Here is a 10,027-nt window from a genome sequence, read left to right as displayed (position 1 = left end):
TCTCATTTCATAACAGTTTTTCCCTTATCAACACATGAGGGTGGAGACTCGGGATAACTAGGTTCACAAAAATAGTTTTGGAGGTAGAAGGAGGAACATACCCGAGACTAGTCTATCGGTTGGGCACTTCTGAATGGAGAGCATGTGAGTCAGCTTCTCGTCAGAGACTCTCTCTAGTTGCAACTGTGTCTCCAAAAGCCTCTCTTTCTAGATCATTGATCTTTATCAGCATAGTGGCCTTCTCAGTCCTTAGGCTGTTTAGCTCTAGCACTTGCTGTTTGTACGTCTCCCTCAGCTTTAAGAACTTTATGTATTGAAGCTGATAGGCTGTCCGCATATCTTCTTCATCACTATTCTCAGAGTAGTAGGACTGAGAATCCACCTTTTCTTCATATGGGGCCACGAAGGCAAGGAAATTTTCTTCCTTAAGAGTTTCTTCCTCTTTCCCAGACCCATTGCTGAGAGTAGCATTAAATACCTTTCCCCTTAGTTTCTTCAGATTTGCACATTCAATTGTGATGTGCCCAAAAGCCTAAGCATTCAAAGCATTGGGGACCCCTTGGATCCTTCTTCTCAGTTTCTTCTGGCTCAGCCATGTGGGGAGCCTTCTTTAGTTTGTAAGAGAACTTCTTCTTGAACTTATTATTCTTCATGAAATGCTCAAAGTTCTTAGCTAACATTGCCATTGCATCTTCATCAATATCAGAGTCTTCGTCAAATGAGACTCTGGTTTTCTTCCTAAATGCCTTGGATGCCTTGAGGGCAATGGTCTTTGCCTTTCTAATTGGAGGTAAGGAATATTCATATGTTTGAAGAGATCCTACCAGCTCTTCAATTTTCATCTCCTCCAGATCTTTTTTTCTTTTTTTTTTTTTTTTTTTTTTTTTTTTTTTTTTTTATGGTGGTCACCTTAATCCTGAAACACTCAGGCAAAGATCTTAGTATCTTTCGGATGAGTTTGACATCCGAGATTGACTTCCTAAGACTCATCATCGAGTTTCTTAGGTCACTAATCTTGGTGTAAAACTCTCCGAAGGTCTCTTTTTTGAGCATCTTAATTTCTTCGAATTTAGAAATCAACATTTGAAGCTTGGCAGATTTAACCAGTTTCGTGCCTTCATTGATCTTGTTTCTAGAATTTGCCATGTATCTTTAGCAATTTCCCAATTTGAAATTCTTGTGAATTTAGATGGTGAAAGTGCTTGACATAGAGCATGGAGGGCTTTATCATTGGAAAGCCATGTACTTGTTTGAGTAATAGTAATTTCTTATGTTTTCTCTGGTTTAATCCAACCAGTTTCAACAATTTTTCAGACGTCAATTGATTTTAGAAAGAAGCGCATGCGGGCTTTCCAATAACCATAGTTCGTCCCATCAAAGGGCGGAACTGAAGTAAGATTTTGAGACATGATAACAATAAAAGAAGAGAAGTAGAAGTCAAGAGGTCACAGTCATGAAAGAAATCTTAACTAGAGTGTACCAAGTTCTGATACCAATTGAAAAATAAATATTTGACTTCTAAATACCAAGTGTGTGTTCGTGTGCAATAAAATATCTTAAATGCGGAAAATAAAAGAGACAATATATTTGTTGACAAAGTGGAAACTTTGTAAAGAGAAAAATCACTCTAAGGCAGCCAAACCCAGGAAATCCACTATCCAAAGACAAAGCAAGTTACAAAGCACTCGTACTCACAAAACCTATTGCAGTAGTCATACCTTTAATTATAACACGAAGCCCATCGTGAACGCTTCCCAACCAAGTCTCCTACTTGAAGGGGTCTTTGATAGAATCCTTTACCTTAGGGCAAACCCCTAAGATAGACTTCACACAAACAAATAGCACACACCGGCAACGGCTAGAGTTAGCGGATCTTCAATTCTCCCTAAACACCCTCTCTAAGCACTATGAAATTCTATACTAAATTCTTACAAATAACAAGCCTAGATCCATTTATTTATAGGCTTACAGAAAACCTAATTATGCTCAAAATCGGACTCTGGCGAGTTGGCGTCTGGACGGAAGTTAGCCTCGTCCGAATGGTCTTTTGCGACCGCCTTTCCAGAATAGCGCGATTCTTCCCATAATAGGACCACATCCGGACGGCTTGGCCGAGCGTCCGGACGGTCTTCACTGTCTCACTCCTTTGCGCGTTCGTAAAGGAAACCCGGAATATTCTGGAACGCTGGGTAGCACCGGACGTGTTGCCACGTCATCGGGACGACTTGCAAAAACTTCCAAAATAGTGTCGATTGAAATCCAACTCCGTGTAAAACTTGGAGTAGCTTGACCTAGCATCCGGACGGTGTTACTCTGACGTCCAGACGTCTTCAACGCAGAAGCTTCTAGACAATGCAGGGTGTCCGGACGCCTTCAAAGGCCCGTTGATCTAACTTGGAAATTGCATGGAATCTTCAGGGACATCTTCTAGAAACTTGTGACCAGTCACATGGCTTAAAACAAACACTGTCCATATAACTTGAAGACTTTCAATAAAACCGATAAACTTGTTTAAAATGTAACCGTTACATAAAGTGTTTTTGTCAACCAAAATGTTGCCAACATAAAATACTAACAACAATAATTTGAGTTAGCTTTCCAATGCTGCTGGTTTCACAGAAAGTTAATAGTCAAAATACTGAGACGTGTGCAGAATCTAAATTTAAATCCAATCTGATTTTAACTCAAATTAGAGAAATTCCGATTTAATCATTTTTTTGATTTGATTAATAAACTTAACTACATCATATAGGTCCTCAATTATGATTGGCTAAACTTAACCATATCTTTCTAGGTCTTCTCAAAGTATGCTTTAAGTCCAAAATCAATGGAATTAATTGTATCTTTATTTTAAACCTGTAAACAAGAAAACAACCCAAATCAAACAAATAACAATGCTAAAGAATTAACATATGCAAGTTAAGAAGCTTGAATGTGCAACATTCCACACTTATCATATCCCCAAACTTACATATTGCTAGTCCCTTAGTAATACAAAACAGAAAATAAACTGGAAAACAACAAGATAAATCATTCTTTCATGAGATGTACGATTGTATTTAGCGTATGCAACAAGGCTGATGTGAACCCGTGGGATCGAACTCCCTTGAACCCACAATCAAATTGAAACCTATGAAGGCATAATAAATTTAATCCAAGCTATTGATGGGGTTGATCTTGCTTAATTGGGTGTGGAATAATGGCTCTGATACCATGATGAGAATCAACATGCACCATTAAAGGATCCATTGCATGTTCTAGCTGGGCCTATTACTAGAGCAATATCTTGAAGCATTTAATGGGCTGATTCAAGATTTTTGGGGTGATTCTAAAACAGGGCATTCTAAGCTTGGCCCAAAGGAAGATAAAGGCGTAATAAATTTAATCCAAGCTATTGATGAGGTTGATCTTGCTTAATTGAGCATGGATTAATGGCTGTAATTTCCTTAGAAATGGCGTGGATTAACTGTTGATAATGGCTTGATTGGGCGTGGAATTAGAAGGAGAAGGTGGCTAATTACTTTCTAATTTCAGACCAATTAATTGGTTGATTGATTTGCCAATTCCATACCAATTAATTGGCTGGTTGACTTGCCTATGTCATACCAATTAGTTGACTGATTGACTTGCCAGTTCTATACCAATTAATTGGCTGATTGACTTGCCGATTTTATACCAATTAATTGTCTGATTGACTTGCCTATTATTAGTGCTAAATTTTAGGCACCTATGTTTCTAGTCTTCTTTTTTATTTTATTTTATTATATATATATTTCTATTTTCTTATTTTCGAGATACGTTAGTTTCCTTTTCCTTATAGTGGACATGTAGGGCTGAAAATGTTATAAATAGCCTGCACTCATTGTAATGAAATATCATTGAATCGAAAATGTTAGGTTTGTTTTCTTCTATTGGACCTTCAGAGAACTTGTGAACTTATCAAGGATTCTTCCTTGCGGCGTTCAAATTTTATAACTTCGGTTCATGATTCAATTATAATCATTAGGTCGGGGTTTGTTATTTTATACCTTCGGTTCATGATTCAATTATAATCATTGGGTCGGGGTTTGTTATTTTATACCTTTGGTTCGTGTTTCATTTATAAACATTAGGTCGGGATTTTCTATCAAAAATTTGAATTTTAGCTTTCTTGGGCAAATATTCCAATATTGTTTGAGTTTTAAAGTGTGTCGGTTGAGGTTCACATCACCATCTTTTGTAGAGACATGTTATATATGGCTTGTGTCACATGTGACACCTCTTTTGTATAGCCATTCTTTTGATGTAAATATTATTTGATTAAGCCTTAAACAGAGAGACAGTTAAATGACTCTGATGTTGTAATTCCTTTACTTTATTTCTATGATAGAAGTTCTACTGCAACAAGTTTATCTCTGAAATATTATACATATGTTATGAGATGTATTGGGTTGATGTTAGCTTTTGACTAACCATCATGCTACTACGATGATTCCGTTTTGTATAAAAAAAATAAAAAAAATGGGTCTCATAGACAAGGTTCATTCCGTGAAGGTGATAAATAAAGAAGAATGCCAGAGGTTGGTGGGAGGTGAACGTGTGGTTTACTGGGATACAAGATTGGGGCTCTATGTTTACAAAGGCTTTGTAAGTATAATAATCTGTAATGTTAAGTCTTCTATGGATGCAAAGTCGGCTAGCTCCCGGTGTGATAAACTATTTGAAGAGTACTTTAAATAGGTTGTTACTTCGTCACCAAATCTGTGTTAATTTAATTTATTTGCAAATTTTGATTGTGGTGATTTTATGTGGAGTTCGATTAATTTTTAATTAGTTGGGATTAATTGAAACTTGAGGTCCTAACTAGAAGTTTCAATTATGAACCTTTTTCTGTAACACCCCGCCTTTTTCAAAAAGGCATAAGTGGTTATAATCAACCACGTGACATTACTACATCAGAAACAATAAATCTCGCAGCAGAAAATGTGTATATCTTTTTTTGTTTGAAAGAGAGGGACTATTCCCTTATAATACATCAGAGCTTGTCTAAAATACCCCAATATAACTAAATATGATCAGGATGTTCTTACATAATAAATACGCACTAAAGCAGTAACATATGTGCCACAAACGACACTCATACTATGTTACTAGTGTTAATAGATTACAAACCTCAGGTAAAAATATTACATATTAAAGTAATGTATAGAAGTTAAGTTCAGCTTATAAAGAAGGATATACTAAACAAGGTAGTCTATTTCGCAAAAGAAGGCAATAGATAGCCTCATCCACATTTATCAGGATCGGCATAATGATCCTAATTTTCCTGACCTTCTTCATCCATCCCTGCACAATCATCTATAAGAAGATTGTAGAAATTACCACAATCCCATATACATATAAGTCAACTGTTTCAATAATATAATAATGACTGATTTCTTTAGAGCACACAAAATGCAATGAAGAGATGTAATGATTGTTTTATATGCAAATTCTTAATTATTTTCTTTCACTCCACTCGTTTAGAGCCATTACTTCCTCACCATGTGTCGTAGGACTTAAACCCTCGGTACCGCACTAGTAGTCATAGTTTCCTTAGTACGTTGGTCGCCTCGACAAGCCATGTACATTGACCGCCCCGATTGTGACGACCCTTTTTTTATTTTAATTTTTTTTAATTTTTATACAAACATAAAATGAGTAATCATAGTGGCACGACTACTTGTCGCTCAGCCAACATATGGTACATACATTATAATATGTACCTGGTCAATCAAAATAACATCTATTTAACTATGCAGCGGAAACATAAACCTGAATAACGGAAATCACATCTTATACATCTATCACAAAATAATTATAACAAGAGTCATTTAACATCTATCTGTTTAAGTCTTATCAACATAATATTTACATAACAAAAATGGCTTACAAAGAATAAGTAACACAGGCGTTACAAGCCATATACCAAACCTATAAAACAATGGACACCCATTGTCCAGCAATTATGACTGTCGCAGTGAGCTTCAGTCATAATATTCCAAGTACACTACTACAAGACCATCAACTATACCGGGGTACCTGCAGCCAAAGGAACATCATCTATACCGTTGTGGGGGTTTGCCACATTCATATAGGTGAAAGGATGAGTTCACCGTCTCAATACATAATATCGAGATCTCAGCGATATTAAACAGACTGAGTTTTCGCAAAGAACCAACTTTTCCTTTCTAGTCTTGCGTACACTATAACAGCTACTAATTTTATAAACTTTTGTTTAAAAAACCCTCATAACTGATATAGCAAACACCGACTAATAGAAAATATTTTAGCATACTATGCAGCTGAGATTATACATAGAAGTTTTGTTATTGTAAACAACTACATACATTCCCACCTACTATAATACTTTTGATCAGTGGCTTAGGCTTACATACACACGAGGGCGTTCGCATGCACGTAGACCTTAAGCTGGAAAACAATGGCATTTAAATCATACAACCATCCGATAGAAATATACATAAGCTCTTTTCCATTGAGACTTTTATGCATACTAATACGTCTAGCAAAATTGTTCATAGTATAAAATCACACTCACAAAAACAATGCTATACATGGTCATGCAAGTTTTCCTGTATGGACTTGCCCCGAGGTAGTGAAAGCTTACAATCACACCCCCTAGGACTTGTCCCTTTGAGATTACCGTTTCCTGTGGGTTGTAAACCTCACTTCGTTCCATGTTCAACGTTTGTATGCTCATGCTTCATACCTTAAAACAATACATTTCTTTTCCAATTCCATGATTCCATAAACAGTTTAACACATCAATTCATCAATCAATATTTACGTAATTTAAATCTCAACCACAACATACATTCATAACCTTTAAATCAATTCAAACACCTTTCATTCATACATCAATTTCATAAACATCATTGCTATATTTGAATATAATGAGAAACTACTCAAATTATTCCAAAAGCATATATTCAACATACAATTGGTTCAGATTTATAAAACAATATATAGTATTTGCATTTCTATAACATATTTAAAAGTAGTTTTCTTAGTGAGTAGAATACCTTGGTTGCATTGGACTCTTAACTCGAATATTCCCTTGGATTCTAGTTACTCGAACTCTATATTGGAAAACCAATTAAAGTCTCCAATCTGGACACGATCCTGCAAACATTGGTATCATTAGACTACACTATTGAACTTATATTCTATGACAAATAAACTACTCGCGTCCTCACACGTCGCGTTACCCGCTTCTAAAACTAGAGTTAAGTATCCTAAACTATTATTAGATTAACATTTAGGTTTATGTTCATATTTTATCCCTCTTATTATCTTTAAGACACGTTTACTATTTTATTTTCCTACTATTATTATTACATCGCATTATCATTGTTAACTCGTTTTATAGCTTGTTATTTATTTACTAAGTTAACAATATATATTTAACTCATATACATGCATATGTATATATACATATATATACATTCAACGCTTAAACCTAATCCGATGATACACTAAAACACTTAGTGTACATGGATAGGTAAATTGGGTACCAAGTATGCTTATTATCATTATTAGACGTTAAGCCTTATGGTTTGTTTATCCACCTAAGCCAACTAAGTACACTTGGTCTATATATGTATACATAAATATATATCAAATGCTTATTAAGCTTAAGCCTAATTCAATAATTAAGTACTTTTAATTACTATTCTAAGTGGATTTAAAGCCTATTTATATATTTCCTTAATATTACTAATTTATATTTGTTGTCTTAAGGTTATTTTAGGCTATTTACGATTCTATGACGTTTTCATTTTAAACCATACATTTAATACTTAATCCTTATTTGATATATTAATTTAATAACTCATATTAGATTAGATAATAATTCCATTTGTAACATATCCTTTTACTAAAGCTTGAAGCATATATGCATAGACTTCTAAACTAGGTATTATACCTATTGTTATTAGTTCATATCTCTTAGGAATTCTACCTCGATATTAGTTATGTTAACATTTCAATATCTAACTCGTTATCTATGTTTATTTGATTAACTCGATTATCAATTATTGTATTTCTTATTACCAACCCAAAACTAGATTTGGGTTTCACCAAAACACTCATTAAAATCAGCCCATACATTCCCCAAAACTCCAACTATCAATCAACAAGCCAAGCCCTAAAATACAACATCAAATATGCCAAGATTTCCTTCACATCAAATCACCAAAATTCCAACAATTATCTACCAAATTCCTTTCCAAAATTAAACTCAATCCAACCAAACATTCAACAATCTATATGCAATTAATCCACAAATTAACAATCTAGGGTTTAAGCACCTAAATATCCCAAATTTAATTCAACCCATCAATTTTAGGGTTTCTTACCTACACTTCAACAACCCTAAAATTGAAGTTTAGTCCAACAATAAATCAACACAAAGCTTGAATATCATGTAGGAATTTATTGCAAATAGAAACCCCATGCCAATTCCAATAATTTCATTACATTCCCAAAATTAACCTAACTTTGAGAAATAATAGAGTTTCTAAATTACCTTGGAATAATCGGTATATTGAACCCTTTGATGTTGATAATCACTACTCTAGGCTTGTAGATGATAGAACTTTCACTTGGAAGCAAAACCATGATCCAAGCTCAAGCTTAACGTGAATGGGGAAGAAAAGTGAGAAATTTCCAGAATTTAATTCAACAAATCAGCTCCTATAATCCCTCATACATGCCGCTATGGCTGATTTAAGGTGTACAATTCGTGCTCAAACCATAACCCATGTGAAAGAGAATGAGAGAGCAAAGAGAGTTTGAGATTATTACCTATGGTTTTCAGCCCCTGGAAACACTTGCTCCTTGCCTTTTACACGATTTTCAATCCATAAACCCTTGCTAAACCAAGTTGGTGAGAAGAAGATATGAGAGTTGAGAGGGGAGAAGGGAGATGGGCTCACGGTTGGGGGGGGGGGTAAGAGAGACCGAGAAAGCTGCTGTGCTTTAGGGAGAAAGAAGAGTGAAAAGCTGATTGGGAAATGAGAGAGATAGTGAGCCACAAAAGAGTATAAGGTGTTTTAAGTAAAAAATTCCGGAAATGCCCTCCCACTTAAGTGATATTTGTGGGCATTTGTGAAAACTCATGATTTGGACCTCAAAAATATCATTCTTATTCTCTTTTCTTGGGCTATTATTTACAAGCCCATAGGATAAAAATAAAACACTTAATAGACTTATTTTTTATTTAATTCTAAAAAGCCATTAATAATATTCTACCTTTGTCTCTTCACTTTTCTTAATGAAATCCTCAAGTGTGATTTTACCACACTAAGTGGGCTTACTTTTATTTAATTCTTAATAAACTCATTAAATAATTTCTTGGACATTACACCGATAGTCAATTTAAGTAGCCATAACTTACCACATTGACCGCCTCGACAAGCCAACTTTTACTTATTATTATTTTTCGCACAGGCAACGTACCTGTCCATTGGTCGCCACGACAACCAACTTGTTATTAACCCTACATAATCATTAATTACAACAGTATACATAATATGGAATGTTCCATTCACACGCATATAATTAAACAAATCTACAATCATTAGATTATGAAAATTAGTATCACGCTCAGTAAGTAAATTATACTTGCTCCCTTTTCCGCTTTCAAAGAATATCCACACAAATATGATCACTGTAATATAGTTTTGTCTATGTGATAGTGAGTTAGTACAAATCGCTAAATACTTATTTTAACACTTTTGTCACTTTCGATTTCTAAACAACTTAACATAGTTTCCTAATGTCGTTTGGATATAATAACGGCATATAAAATAGGCCAATTGTATGACCACATATATTTATGTGGGCATTATTACAACATTTAATTAGTTAACGCCTAAAATACCTACAAAGTCAAACAACATTAGTATGCTAAAGGTATAATACTTTTTGTGTAAAAATGGATATAGTAATCACATTAGTATAAATAATGGGTATAATATTTTTAAAA

General features: G+C 34.5%; 1 long non-coding RNA gene across 1 annotated transcript; it reads right to left on the bottom strand.

Annotated features, from left to right (window-relative positions):
- Positions 1-5,024: 5,024 nt before the first annotated feature.
- Positions 5,025-8,984, bottom strand: LOC133858771 (uncharacterized). The gene is made up of 4 exons (XR_009898586.1): positions 8,845-8,984; positions 8,567-8,672; positions 7,062-7,161; positions 5,025-5,337 (listed from the first exon to the last, which is right to left on the bottom strand). It is a non-coding gene; the product is annotated as an uncharacterized LOC133858771 (long non-coding RNA).
- Between the last annotated feature and the right edge of the window lie 1,043 nt (positions 8,985-10,027).

The sequence above is a fragment of the Alnus glutinosa genome, chromosome 1 (genome assembly GCF_958979055.1).
Source record: "Alnus glutinosa chromosome 1, dhAlnGlut1.1, whole genome shotgun sequence".
Classification (NCBI taxonomy): domain Eukaryota; kingdom Viridiplantae; phylum Streptophyta; class Magnoliopsida; order Fagales; family Betulaceae; genus Alnus; species Alnus glutinosa.
Note: the sequence above shows the minus strand (reverse complement) of the source record. Positions and strands in the feature narration are given on the sequence as shown.